Consider the following 15952-nt stretch of genomic DNA (forward strand, 5'->3'; position numbering starts at 1 on the left):
CTGTGCGGTGCGTTAATTTTGACAGCCCGAAAAACGTTACATTCTGCTTTGCTCCCGCCCGGCGGTCAGTCAAAAAACGACTGACCGTGGCACAGCAGATGCAACACAAGGTAATCAGTCGCAATCCGCAACTAATACAAGTCTATGGGACACAACGGAATCCGCTAAACGGATTGCGTTGTTTACCATAGCCGCGGATTGTGACTGATACATTTTAACGGAAATGGGAACCTAGCCTTGGCTATGTGCGCACGTCGTGTAAAAACATGCAGTTACGCTGCGCTTTGTAGCGCAGCGTAACTGCATGCGTCCTGCGTCCCCTGCACAGTCTATGGAGACTGTGCAGGGGCCATGCGCACGTGGCGTCTCAGAGACGTGTGACATGTCACTTCTTTCCTGCGCTTTGCCGGCAGCTCCTGCTCTGTCTATGGCAGGAGCTGCAGGCAGAGCGCATGGAATCGGCGCTCACTACGGACATTTCTGCAGCGATCTAAAGCGCACATGTGCTCTTCAGATCGCTGCAGAAATTTCTGCAGGGCTTGTACGCAACGTGCGCACATAGACAAATTATTTTCTTCAAAATGTTAGTGCATGTTAGATCATATAAACCCCTGCCCCTTGGTAGCTAAATCACACCCATTTTAAGTGAGGTGCAGTGTTTTAAACACATACTCAATAATAATTCAAGTATTTCAAAATAATTTGCACAAAGTTATTACATATATTCTTCAAAAGTCAATGCGAACGCACAATAAAAAAATCCACCCTACTGTGAGTGATACGGCCTTTAAATTTGCAGAAAAATACAAGGGTTTAATGTAGCTATTGGGAGCCTTACTGTAATGTATCCCACTTCCCTTGTCTTCAGTAACAAATGATTTAAAAAATAATTTATAAACTTAAGGTTTTATTAAATTCTAAATTTTTACACTCCCCATATATTCGACTTAGGTGCTTCTTCTATCAATGCGACTTGCATAGTGTGACTCAATGAAAGATACGGTATGTGACGGTTAAAACAAACCGAGTTTCCTAGGAACATGATTGAATTGTGCTCTGACTGGTTTTGCACTAATGATCTGTCGGTGTAGAAAAGTACTTATTATGGGTAGGCAGGATAAAAAGAAGCTCTCTGTTTAGATGCTGCTGAGCAAATAGTTCTTTGAGACAGTGGTACTACTGTAAGGAACTATTTCTTGATCTCCTTCAATATGTGTAAGGAAGAAACACATACGTTTATTGAAAGTTTATCTGTTTTATTTATTCTATTTTATTTTGTTTTATATTTTTCTATTTTGTTTAGGTTGTTTTTAACTTTATGGTTTGTTTGTTTGTTTTATTCACGTATTCCCATCTCCAAGATCCTATCCCAATATGTAGTAGATTTAATAATATTAGTAAATACCTGCAATTAGAAATAGTTCTCTTGATATAGACGTGTCTTTTACTTTATGTGCAGGGCATTGCAACTTAGGTATCCATTTTTACATCCACTCATATAGTGACAGTTTATTTCTTGTGGTTGTAATCATGGATACCTAAGCTGCAATGCCCTGCACATTAGGTAAGAGAAATGGCTATATCAGGAGAACTATAATACATTTCTAATTGGAGGTGTCTGCTAATGTTGTTATTATTATTATTATTATTATTATTATTACTACATATTGGGATATGATCTTGGTGATGGGCATACCCCTTTAAGTCTGCACTCAGCCTTTACACTGGCTCCAATAGTCATAATACCCAAGATAAATAAGGATATTCTGGATTCAAACAATTTTTGACCTATTACATTACTGAATATTGCCGCTACTTTCTTAATAAAAATTGTAGCCGCTAGATTCAACTTCTTCCTTTAAAGTTTCTCCACACCAAAAATGCCCTTTTAAAATATTTATCTTTACACCCTAACCACTTTTGTAATTATATAATAATATATTTATTATATAATTCCATACACTTCTCCCTGCCTACCTAATCCCTAAATATATATATTTTTTTACTTCCTTTCCGATGGCGTATTGTTTGAGAGGCGTCTCAAACAGGACATCACAGGAGGCTGGAGCTGCACTCACAGCTCATCTATCGCCCCGTCTGGAACAGGATGACATCATGAGTTAGCACTACAGTTTCTTGCATCACTGTCCTCTGAAGATGTACTGGATCTATGGTGATAGACAGTGTAGGAGATATGAGGGCATGCCGACACTCTGTTTCCATCTCAGCTGCTACAGATTCTTACTGCGAAACAAGATGTCATCATAGAGCGGAGATAGAAGCAGTGAGTGACAACAGCACCTGCCCCCTCCACTGCCCTCATACAGCTCATCATCAGGGGGCAGAGATAGAAGCAGTAACACCAGCACCACCCCTCGTTCTGCCCTCCTACAGATAATCATTGGACAGTGATAGAAGCAGTGAGTGACATCCTTGATGATCATTTGTCACTCACTGCTTCTATCTCCACCATTGACAACATCTTGTTTCACAGAAGCTGTGGTGGATATAAAAGCAGAGTGCGGGCGCTGCATTCACCTCTCTTGCAGCTTCAATCAGCGCCATGGTACAAGGAAATCTTCAGTAGGCAGCCTATAGGTTCCTAACCTACTGTGCCAGTATCAGGCAGCTACTATAGCAAAAATTTCTACACTACATTCATGGTTTAAAATGTTTTGAAAAGTCCTAATATATCACATTTGCTTATTAATCCTCTACTATGGTTCCCCCTGAATTGAGCCCCTTGATCCCTCACGCCCTTAAAGTTTTGGATGCGGTTAAATTCTCTGGTAAATTTTAATCTTTTTTCCCCCGTTTCATTCTCTATGGTACATTACGGAAACTGGCAGATGACTAGACTTCCTTCTTGTGATGGCGGACAAATGACTTTGAGAAACCTTATCAATTCTTCAGAAAGAGAAATACTCAAATCCTTCCATCTTCAGTTGCCACAGAGTATTGCGCCTTATTTTAGGTGCAATATTCACCTCGGGTAAGGAGGGGGTTAATCACTGGTGTTCCACATTTCACACTTACATAAAGCTTAGGAGCGTTCTCCCAGGGGGGATGGCTCAGGGTAAGTAGGGGGTGGCCATCATGAGTCATGGGACTTCCCCAGTCACTGAAGCCAGCCACCTGGGGGCGGGTTCCACTTGGGGTTAAAGTAGGAGCACACTCACACAATCTTAAGTCAGTCTACCCGGGACACCAGTTCTGTACACGACACCACCATCACCTCTTTCTTCTCTTCTCTACACGGGGCCTGGGGCTGGGAGCGGAAAGCTCAGCCCAGGTGCCTCACAGCAAGAAGGGCAACTCTGAAAAGGGACTTTCTTCTTCTTTCCAACACTGGTGACTTCTCGTAACTTATCCGGGGTCGACTGAGCCCATCATAGCAGGTGACCAGGCGACCAGTACTATCCGGGCGAGCGGCAATGCACAAAGAGTGAGAACGACACCTGGAACCGCAGCCATGGACTCTGACCCTTGATTACCGTCACCGCCACCCCACCCCTTGGCGCTCAAACGCCATCACTACTTCCCTCAGCCTAACCCAGGGCCCACTCCACCTGTGGGGAGCGATACCATCTATGGCTCCTACTACTATCCGCCCCGGAGGACAGCGACAGCAGCGGCGGCTAAATCTCTGGCCGCATACCACAGGTGGCATTGTGACATTCATCCTACTACTATCCCCACCATCTTACCTCTTTTTATTAGTGTACAACTTGGGGCACGAAGCCGAGCAGGCCACCATGACATCCCGGACCATCACACCAGCCCGGTGACGAGTAATGCAGGTACAAGACACCCCGTGCCTGACAAGCCCTGCCCCCTGGGTGCTACACTTCTGCTGAATATTTTAGATGTTTACAAATAGAACATTGGTTGTCAGGCAATTTGCCTGCTTTTGACTCTCAGTCTCTATATATTTTTACATCATTTGTATGTATTTGTCAATCATTACCACACTCCATAGGTCTAATTCCCATTTTTTATTCGATGTGGAGCAGTATTTCTCACACCATACACCGCTTTGTATGTGGTTGGAAGGCAGATTTGGTGGGCACATGTGGCAATAACTCATGGATTACTGTTTCTTTCTGCCCAATAAACTCAAGTGCAATGGAATCTGCATACAAAGGTGTCATGCGCTGGTATACAGTGCCTATGTTGATGGCACACACAGTCCCCGGTTAGCCTGCAGTTTCCAGGGAAGGGGAGAGTTGTGCCTCCAACATTGTCACCGGGATGCAGGGCCTACCCCCTAGGGCCCCGGAAGACCAGTGCCGGTCACACACAAACACTCCAGGTAATCCCAGTTTTCCCCAACAATCCCCCTTACAATGGTGCAAAGTTAGGGTCGGACCAATGGATGACTGCCTAGAGGTGGAGCCAGTCCAGTCCACTAGTTGACCAGGTGGGAAGGGCAGACAGTGGACAGTTAGTCAGAGGAGTCGAGGAGTGAAGGTGGACATGAGGAGACGCACTGACTAGGAGTTGACAGTAACCTCGTGCCCAGGAGGGTAGTTTCTGGTGGAGTACTCCCGGAACTACACACCAATGGGGTACAGGACCCTAGGTCAGGCATAAAGCTCCAGGCAGGCCTGATAACACCTGCACAGCGAGGGGAAAATCAAGGACCTCGCTGACCCTAAAAATCCGAGACTTAGTAGCAAAGAGAGAACCGGGAACAGGAACAGAGACTCGAACCCCACAGGGATCACACTACCGTCATACGGACAGCAGTGGAAAAAAACACCGGACGCAACCCAGTTGCTCTATGTCATGGGGACCCACCAACCAGAGACCGGTGTAGGGGAAGAAGGTACCAGATTACTATACTGGCACTGGGACATAGGGGACCTGAAGGTGAAACCCCACCCACCGAGGAGTTCACAGGCCTGGAGGCGGGAAAAAGCAGTTAGTTGAGTTCAGGAGTTGAGAGTGGAAGTGTGAGGAGTAAGAACTGTGTGTGTCTGGTTTGGGGCCCAGGCACGATCAGCAAGGTCGTCAGACTGTGGTGGTAGTCTGCAGGAGTTGGTGTAGGTCAGCAGAACCATAGGACTGGGGTCGGGCGGTGGCCCGCCGGTACCGAACCGGGGAGCAGATTGAAGCCAAGCACCAAGGCAGGGTACTCAGACCCCGACTAGGCTAGGAGCCGTCGAAAAGGTCAAATTCTCTGATTGCGGTCTTGACCTCAGGGGTTCATTCCCACCCAAGTCCCGTCAGAAGGCAACAGCCCAACCCGTCCGCATAGGTGCCACCACCAAGGGCCAGAGATCCAAGGGCCAGCGCCTGCGGGCAAAACGGGCTCTCCCGACACGTAAATGCCGGGGAGCGGACTACCCGTGGGAAGCCATAGGAGTCAAACACACATAAACAGGTGCAGGAAAACGACAGCCACCATCAACCCATCCGGGGAGAGTGAGAACACCGCAGCCGGCTGTGGGCCCCGTCCATCCAGCCGTTTGGTTTACCAGAGACTCTGTCCTTCTGTGTCTGAGTGAGTACAACAGTGCCATCCGGCACCGCGCTGCACCGCAACGTTGCACCCACGCCCACGCTGCCTCCCCGTATCGGCACCTGCACCTGTACCCTCCTCCCTATCTCCCCAACCGGGGCCCCGGGACCAACAGCCCCTACCCACGGAGGGGTCAACACTTTAGCTGCTCTCCGCCATCGCTCCCGGGATCCCCCGTCACCAGCAACGGTGGTGCCCACCATCACCACAACCCGTGGGTGGCGTCACGACCGACATCCCCAAACATCCCACCACTAACCTTCCCTTTTCACTCGTGGGCGAGGAGGCGCTGCTCGAGGCCCCAGGTCCGGCCCCGTGCTCGAGCCACCGAGGAGCAGAAGCACCGGACCCGAGTGCCAGCGGTTCCAGGCGAGCGGCGTTCCAAACCCCTCCGCCCGCGACACATGCACAAACAATTTAATATATTCAGGTTGTGGAAAGGACGGATTCTGAAAATATTTTTGAGTTGGATGCAGCAGGAGGTGGTAAGAGCTTGGACAGGACAAAGGGATCATCTCTTGACAAATGATTTATTTGATCACAAATTATCTGTTTCAAGTATTATTAAATTAGTGAGAAGTATGAATGGGGCACAGCATTCATTGAAATTTAGATAAACATGCCTGAGACGTGCATTTTCGATTCCAGTCATCAGCCATAGACTTTTCAGGCTTGACCTTTTTGTAAACCGCAACATAACCGACAATTAATCAGTGATATAAAGGATGTTACACTGAGGTCATAAAAAAGCTGAAGGGATTATAATATTTAGCTAGCTAACAAAGTGAACAGACTGCGCAGGTGTTGACATGACTGCAACATATAAAGTATCGTCCGGGATGTGCCCAGCTTACACCGCCTGTTGTCAGTGCCAGGCAGGAGCCACGGTAGGACGCCTAATGCTGCAGAGCAATCTACTGCAACAGGTACGATTATTGTAATGATACACCTACAAAATGATGGGCAGCCTAGTGATCTATTCTGCTCTTTTTATGGTAGCTGTGTGACAGATCGCTCATTATGTCCCATCAAGTCCCTTTTAAGTGAACTGTTTTTCCTTTTTGAAACATGAACCAATATGTTCATTTTACATGTTGGGAGCTTCCTGCAGTGTCACAAGATTGAATCACCAATGCTAAAGCGTAGATTGAAATTCTTTGTAATCAAACACATAAATTAGCCATGTGAAATGCGCGTTAATTGGTGTTATATGGTATTTACTAACGTTTCTGTTCAATAGCCAGTGACACCACATTATGGAAGATCAGGTGGAGCTGTTGATTTGAGTTATTTTTATCATTTGCTGTATTGTAGCTAAGTAATATGCTATCTTTCATGGCGGCTCAGTGGTTAGCATTGCAGTCTTGCAGTGCTGGGGTCCTGGGTTCAACTCCCACCAAGGACAACATCTGCAAAGAGTTTGTATGTTCTCCCCGTGTTACTCCAAACACATACTGATAGGGACCTTAGATTGTGAGCCCCAATGGGGACAGCAATGCCATTGTATGTGAAGCGCTGTGGAATTAATAGCGCTATATAAATGAATAAATATTATATTATTATTATTAATTCTATGAACAGTGAGGGTCTGACTTATGTCACTCCCAGTAATGCAAAAAATGATGGGCCACAGTGCTGGTTTAGATTTCATCTTTATAGAAGACTACCATTAACTTTTTTTTTTACCCTAGACTTGTGTATGTATTCTAGTGTCAGTGTGTTATTATATTCACCTACCATCTTCTCCAGTATACAGCTCTGTTCCTGACCTCTTCTGTGTGACGTCACCGCTCCTCAGACGATCTCGATCACTCTATTCTCTCTGCGTGAGCCAAAAGTCTCTTTTACAATGTAAATGTGATGCCCTGGACTAGCCAGGTAGTCACAGTTAGACCCCTGCACAACACCTGTCCCCTAAAAAGGAGTCATCAGCCAACCACAAAAACCCTAGTCACCTCCCTCGGTGCTTGATGGACTCACCAGGGGGGCGGAGCCAGGCAGTTGGCACGCCCACCGAGGAGTTCAGAGGGCCTGAAGCAGGAAACAGTCAGAGAGTTGAGTTTTGAGCGTTGAGGAGTGAGGAGGTCAGGCCTGTGAGACAGGCCGTTTACAGTCTCACAGGTGTGAGGGTCGTAGCCCGAACACCTTGGCTAGGAGGCAAGTGGTGGCCTCAGCCTGCAGGAGCCGGGAAGACGGCTCGGTGGAACCCTGGTGGACCGGGACAGGGTAGTGGCCCGCCGGTACCGATCCAGGGAACCAACTGGAAACCGGAGCACACAGGGGGGTACTCAGACCCTAAAACGAGGTCCAGAATCCACTGGACTGAGTTAATTAACTGATTGCGGTCTGGACTATAGGTCCTTTCCCACCCAAGTCCCGACTGAAGACAACAGCCCACCGAGGGGGATAGAAAGCCACCACACAGGCAGAGAGATCTCACAGGCCGGCGTCTGCGGGTAAAACGGGCTCTCACGACATACAGAAAGCCGGGGAGCGGACTCCCGTTGCTGAATCGCAGGCAGTCTACATCTACACAACACGGTGCAGGAGAAAGGCAGAGACCACCATCAGGGTGGGGGACCCGACCGCAGCCGGCGCTGCGGGCACCGACCACCATCAACTTGGTTTACCACTGACTTGTGTGTGTCAATAACAGTGAGTACAACTGTGCCCTCCGGCCGCGCACATCGCCCTGCACCACCCAGCTACCCCCAATGGGCCCCGGGTCCATCATCCCTGCCCACGGAGGGGTTAACATCTGTCTGCACTACCATCTCCCCTGGGTACCCCGTAACTGCAGCGGTGGTGTCTACCTTCACCACGTCCAGTGGGTGGCGTCACGAACTCAAGCGCGGCTCCAGCCGTGCACCTACCTAACCCCCCACCGCAAGCGCCAGCATCTCCTTTCAGAACGAAGTGACCCCAGGTCCGGAGGTGCTCGAGACACCCACCAACGAGCCCGGATCCAAGCGGCTCGGCTGCAGCCGAGCGCGGGGCGGTACATAAACCTATGGTGCCTCATTCCGACTCTCCATAGATACATCGTAATAGCTGTTTCCAAGTCAGACAGAGCTCAGTGTGACCCGGAGAGTCTGAAGAGCAGTGACGTCACACAGACAGGGAGAGCAATGGCGATGTATCCTGGAGAAGTCAGTGGTAGGTGAGTATATTAAGGCTATGTGCGCACGCTGAGTATTTGGTTGCAGAAAGTTCTGTACCAAATCTTCATCTCATGGCAGAAAAAAAGCGTGTGATTTTGATGCGTTTTTCCATGAGTTTTTTCCAAGCGTTTTCTATGCATTCTGTAGTGGAAAGTGCTGCAAAAACGCTAAAAGACTTGCCATGCTCCAGATTTATTTCTGCACCAAATCTGCAAAGGAAAAATAAGCAACATGTGCACAAAACTTCAGGATTCTCTTTGACTTTGTTGGCATAAGGATTTGCATGCAGTTTTGTGACAAAAGTGCACTAAAAACTCATAAAAACGCGATAAAAACGCACTGAGTGCACAGGGCCTAACACATTAACTATATATACACATATAAGGAAAAATGTTAATGGGATGGCTTCTATAAGGTTTCCCTAATTTTGACTGTAAGGATACATTATATTTTTATGTTTATTTATTTATTGTGTTTCTTTTGGGGTTTTTTTTGTTATATTGGGTCTAGATTTTTGTGTTTTAAAGTGGTTTTTCAGGATTTTTCAAAAATGGGCTAAGAGAAGGACATCATGGCTATCATTTACATTACTCTTGTAGCCAATCGCTGGCCTCCATGACATGCCATATGGTTGGCTGCAGCATTTTTTGTGAATGATGGAAATTGCATTATTTCTGTAGGACTAAGTGGTAAAATGGGCAGTGGCAACAGCTGACACCTGCTAGGCTGATTTCTCATTTATGTTCAATCAGTACAGTGATATTCTAAATCAGCATTGCTAGTAATTGTTTGTGTGGCGCCCCTGAGGCTTTAGTCGCCACAGGGAACTGCATCTCACCAGAAGTGCGGTACTTATTCCGGGTAAGGAGGAGGTCGGTGCCGGTTCACAACATCCATCACCACACATAAGCCAGTTGCCCACTCACCGGGACAGGGTTAGGGTAGGATCATTTAGGATGGTCAACATATCGTCTGGGGCCTCCCACCAACTAATTCTGGGGCTCGAGTGGGTAGTGTGACTGATCTGGAGAGCAGGAGCCACATACACATTTAGTCAGTCTAGTCACCCCCAGGAACAAAGTGAGACGCAGGAGAATACGGTCACTGAGGGGGAGCTAATAGCTCCCTCAGGACGGGCACACATCTCAGGGTGCGGAGCCCTAGGCTGTTGGGCACTTCAAGGCCTGCCAGCAGAATCCGTCGGGCAGAGGATTTCAAGTCTTCTGGCCCACAACAGCGCCCGGAGCAAAGCAGCAAATAGAGCCAAGAGCCGTGACCATAGGGCGGCCCATCAACGGACTCACGCTGCCTGCTAGACTGGACGGGGAACATAACCACCCCAAAATACCGAGGTCCCTGTGTAGCTTCAAGTCACAACACAACAGATGGCAGGGAGGAAGGACTCACGAAGTATCCCTCCGGTACTGGCTCCTGAACATCCGGGATCATCTGGAGCCCATCATAGCAGAGTCTGGCAGTGCAACGGCAGGAGCAACTCAGTGAGTAAACACTTTAGACTGCAACCGCTGTGTCGTCTGATTCCTCCCGCGCCCCCCCGCGCTCCCCACACTGGGGTGGACAACAACCCCCAACATCCTCCTTGGGGCCTAGCTCTACCTGTGGAGATCTGCAACATCTGAGCTGCGTTACCAGAGAGAGACTTTCCACAGCTGTGGCTCCAATTATAAACGCATACCACAGGTGGTGTCATGAAAGACAACTACTCCAAATTTCACCATCATCCCCTTCATCATTTTAGTTGACACCGCTGGATCACGGAGCCAGGCCAGGCCACTGTGACAACCCCAAGCCCCCTCTACATCGGCCCGGTGATGAGTAATTCCCCAAGACCTCGTGGGTGCTTCATTTGCATTGTTTGTATATATGGATATTATCTTCCACGGTGCTATACCTTCAAGAAAGCATAGATATACAATTACCAAGCAGTTGGGTTTTGGTGGATAAAACAAGAGTTATGAGACTTATGGGATTCAGAATAGGATTTAGAGCATGACTAATCTAGAGACAATGGAGTGTGTGATTTCCTCCTTCCCAGTACATTACAGTACATTGAAAGTGTGATGTGCATATTTTCTCTTACCTGAGGGCGGGTGTACCGTAATGTACCCGATTGTGTAAACAGCTGAGTGTTGACTTGTTAGGCTGGGCTTTTGAAGAATTGATATTCACATGAACTGTTCCATTTACCAATGGAGGTGTCTAGATCTTAAGGGATATTGTCCAATAACAACAGGCTTATAAGCACTTTCATTGTAAGGCCATGGAGCCATAATGTATAATTCTTGCAATACATACAGTAATTTCTGCTCCCTTCTTTTTAAATCAATTTAAAAAAAACCCCAAAAAACAAGTAATTTGCAACATTGAAGCATTTCTACCCTTTAACACATTATGAAATATATGTTATCAGCCAGAGGTGACTCCTGTGCAATGTTGTACATGTACATTACCAAGTGATCAGTGAGATGCTGTGGATGACAGCCCTTTACCTGCACTAACAGCTGTGATTAAAGAATAAAATCAAAGCCCGACTGTGTAATCCCTTCCCACCATGTGATATCCTATTATGATGCACGGTGGGTGGGGGGGGGGAGCTGGGTGTTTGGATTCTTAAAAAAAACAAAACACAAAAACATAACCATTGAAAATGAATGTGTTAGAGGTGACTAAGCTAAATGCAAATACACAGTTCAACCATAATAAACATTTTGCTGGTAAAGTTTTTATGATCGATTTAATGCCTAAATACTATCATTTTTCCTTTAAGAATATTCCTACAAAGATTGTTCGTGTCTCAACCAGTATCATTGAGCATATATGGCCAGTTTTACATTTTTAAATGTCACAATCGTAGAGCCAATTTGAGATGCAAATACATGTAGATAGCGATTTGGTTGACGAATTGGGTGCTCAGTACTTGTAACGAGCAGTTGGACGCTCGGATAGGCTCAACTCATGTAATGAGTATAATGGAAGTCAATTGGGAACTTGAGCATTTTTCCCAGAAGATTTCCCTGAAAAATACTTGAGTTCCCCATTAACTTTCATTATACTTGGGTACTTGAGTTACGCCCATCTGACCATCCAACTGCCCATTCTGAGTATCATCCACCTGAGCATGATAGTGCTCACTCATCACTAGTCCTCACATCTTAAGGAATGTGTCAGAAGGATTCTGAACTACATAACATTTTAGTGACTTGTTTATGAAGTATCCAGTTGGCCAAACACGTTTGACATAAGTCACATAAGTCAACTGCATCCACTGGTATTTAGGAGACTTGCCGACTATCTTATATATTAGTTGTTTCTTTTTTGGATTATTTTTCCAAGAAGCTCCATGTTAGGAGAAATGATCCCGTGTGTTGAATTTTAGCATGTCCAACTTTTAGCACAGAAAATAAATGCCAAATGGATATTTTTATTTATTTTATATAATCGGGTCCAGCAGGGCTGCATTGCTAAAGTTGACACAGCAGAGGCTAAAGTTTGATTTGTATAGCTGCTACATTTTGGTGTCATACAAGTAAATGATATCGTATTGTGATGCCTTGTGTAAGGCAACCCCACAGTCCCGTAAATACAGGTTGATGGCCCCCTAGCTTTCCTATATGCAGTATGATATCCCCTACATTCAGAATAATGGCACCAGTACCCCTGTATTATGGCCACACAGTCCCTTTATTTACAGTGTGATGGCCCCACAGCTCTTCTATACACAGTAAGATGGCCCCAGAAGTCTCCCTACGTAAAATATAATTGGCCCCAGAGCACTTTCTGCTGTGCAGCTCTTTTCCCAGTCTGGCCCTGTTGTTTAGAAATCCTCTCTAATGAATACAGATAGTGACGGACGCGCTACATGAAGTCATTTAGTAAATGTGGACACACATACAGTTAGGTCCAGAAATATTTGGACAGTGACACAATTTTCGCGAGTTGGGCTCTGCATGCCACCACATTGGATTTGAAATGAAATCTCTACAACAGAATTCAAGTGCAGATTGTAACGTTTAATTTGAAGGTTTGAACAAAAATATCTGATAGAAATTGTAGGAATTGTACACATTTCTTTACAAACACTCCACATTTTAGGAGGTCAAAATTAATTGGACAACTAAACCAAACCCAAACAAAATATTTGTATTTTCAATATTTTGTTGCGAATCCTTTGGAGGCAATCACTGCCTTAAGTCTGGAACCCATGGACATCACCAAACGCTGCGTTTCCTCCTTCTTAATGCTTTGCCAGGCCTTTACAGCCGCAGCCTTCAGGTCTTGCTTGTTTGTGGGTCTTTCCGTCTTAAGTCTGGATTTGAGCAAGTGAAATGCATGCTCAATTGGGTTAAGATCTGGTGATTGACTTGGCCATTGCAGAATGTTCCACTTTTTTGCACTCATGAACTCCTGGGTAGCTTTGGCTGTATGCTTGGGGTCATTGTCCATCTGTACTATGAAGCGCCGTCCGATCAACTTTGCGGCATTTGGCTGAATCTGGGCTGAAAGTATATTCCGGTACACTTCAGAATTCATCCGGCTACTCTTGTCTGCTGTTATGTCATCAATAAACACAAGTGACCCAGTGCCATTGAAAGCCATGCATGCCCATGCCATCACGTTGCCTCCACCATGTTTTACAGAGGATGTGGTGTGCCTTGGATCATGTGCCGTTCCCTTTCTTCTCCAAACGTTTTTCTTCCCATCATTCTGGTACAAGTTGATCTTGGTCTCATCTGTCCATAGAATACTTTTCCAGAACTGAGCTGGCTTCATGAGGTGTTTTTCAGCAAATTTAACTCTGGCCTGTCTATTTTTGGAATTGATGAATGGTTTGTATCTAGATGTGAACCCTTTGTATTTACTTTCATGGAGTCTTCTCTTTACTGTTGACTTAGAGACAGATACACCTACTTCACTGAGAGTGTTCTGGACTTCAGTTGATGTTGTGAACGGGTTCTTCTTCACCAAAGAAAGTATGCGGCGATCATCCACCACTGTTGTCATCCGTGGACGCCCAGGCCTTTTTGAGTTCCCAAGCTCCCCAGTCAATTCCTTTTTTCTCAGAATGTACCCGACTGTTGATTTTGCTACTCCAAGCATGTCTGCTATCTCTCTGATGGATTTTTTCTTTTTTTTCAGCCTCAGGATGTTCTGCTTCACCTCAATTGAGAGTTCCTTAGACTGCATGTTGTCTGGTCACAGCAACAGCTTCCAAATGCAAAACCACACACCTGTAATCAACCCCAGACCTTTTAACTACTTCATTGATTACAGGTTAACGAGGGAGACCCCTTCAGAGTTAATTGCAGCCCTTAGAGTCCCTTGTCCAATTACTTTTGGTCCCTTGAAAAAGAGGAGGCTATGCATTACAGAGCTATGATTCCTAAACCCTTTCTCCGATTTGGATGTGAAAACTCTCATATTGCAGCTGGGAGTGTGCACTTTCAGCCCATATTATATATATATAATTGTATTTCTGAACATGTTTTTGTAAACAGCTAAAATAACAAAACTTGTGTCACTGTCCAAATATTTCTGGACCTAACTGTAAGTGCTGCGCAGCTGCTTCTGCTATTTCAGGATGCCACCTAGCACATTTAGGCACACAGTGTGCCCACAATCAGTTTTAGTGCATTTTTTACACTGCATATTTTTGCTGCTTCAAAAAACACTGCGTCTTACAGTTCTAGGAAGGGGGATAGGATTTATAGAAACCTCCTGCCCACTGTGCTTTTTTAATTTAGCGTAAACTGACCTGCGGTCTGTTTTTCAAATCTGCAACATGTCAATTTCTCGTGCAGGTACATTGAGTATCATGTGTAGATTTTCACCATGAACTTGAATTAGATGCAAAAGATCCATAGGCAAAAAAATGCACACGCATCAAAAACACATAATCCACATATAAGGATATCAAAACAGTTTTGTCAAAGCCAAATGTCTGGAAGTATCAAAAATAAACAGATTTACTTAAAAAATGCACACAAAATACATGCAACATCAAAAACTCAGCAAAAGTCATTTGTGTAAATGTAGCCTTAAAGACACAGCGCAGGCCTCTTTGATAGCTGCCTCTCTCCAACCTGATCTAGCTGTGGGACGCAAATAGGCCCATGGGCCGAATGTTTGAGACCCATGACCTAGAAGAAGACACAGCCTGTCTCCTGGAAATTCACAAAAAAAAAAATTACACTTTAAAATCAAACTATCCCCTACTTTTGGCCACTTCTTGTGGTGTTTTTGCACAAAACAAGACCATTAAAGGGCCCCTTCAGAAAGTCCATCTCTGAGTCTGTGGTGCTGCTACTGGTGCCCATTATTGGCTGTAGTGCTGATGTCCCGTTGACCGTGTCGCCAATCAGTGAACACTGAGGGGACGTTCTGTCTACTATGCTGCTGAGCTCACTGACTGGCTGCTGCGATGTCAATGTAAAGCCTGCTTTACACGGTACGACCGATTGTGCGATTTCACAATCGATCGTACCCGCCCCCGTCCTTTTTGCGTCACGGGCAAATCGCTGCCCGTGTCGCACAAAGTTAGTAACCCCCGTCACACATACTTACCTCTCGTGCGACCTCGCTGTGGGCGGCGAACGTCCAGTTCCTGGAGTGGGAGGGACGTTCGGCGTCACAGCGACGTCACAAGGCCGCCGGCCAATAGAAGCGGAGGGGCGGAGATGAGCGGGACGTAAACATCCCGCCCACCTCCTTCCTTCCACATAGAGCCGGCGGCGGCCGCGGGAGGCAGGTGAGCTGCTCATCGTTCCCGTGGTGTCACACGGAGCGGCGTGTGCTACCACGGAAACGATGGTCAACTAAATTAAACGATATTATGGAACCTAGCGAGCAGTACCCGACTCACGATTTGTGAGCGATACTGCGTCGCTAGGAGGTGTCACACAGGCTGGCGATGCCGGATGTGCGTCACAAAAACCGTGACCCCGACGATCTATCGCACGATAGATTGTCTGGTGTAAAGCAGCCTTTACTTTACAGTAAGTAAACTACAGGTTTTTTTTTATTTATTTATTTTTTTAATTTTTTTAAAAACTGTAGCTAGCAATGAAGTTTTTCTTAAAGGGAACAACCCTTTTAACATAATTTTAAATGCATTTCCTTGTAATCTATGTGACACGCGTGACATGGCCACCAGCCACCCTTAGGTCATTTTTATACTAACCTGAAATCCTGACAGTTATCTATTGCAGAATTGCCTTTGATAAACCTAAGAAAACCGGTAATGTAGAAC

General features: G+C 46.0%; 1 protein-coding gene across 1 annotated transcript in view; it reads left to right on the forward strand.

Annotated features, from left to right (window-relative positions):
• Positions 1 to 15952, forward strand: part of MYO5C (myosin VC) — a 296937-nt gene that overhangs the window by 24074 nt on the left and 256911 nt on the right. The gene's annotated exons all lie outside the window — the stretch shown is intronic.

Source organism: Anomaloglossus baeobatrachus, chromosome 4 (genome assembly GCF_048569485.1).
Source record: "Anomaloglossus baeobatrachus isolate aAnoBae1 chromosome 4, aAnoBae1.hap1, whole genome shotgun sequence".
Lineage (NCBI taxonomy): Eukaryota > Metazoa > Chordata > Amphibia > Anura > Aromobatidae > Anomaloglossus > Anomaloglossus baeobatrachus.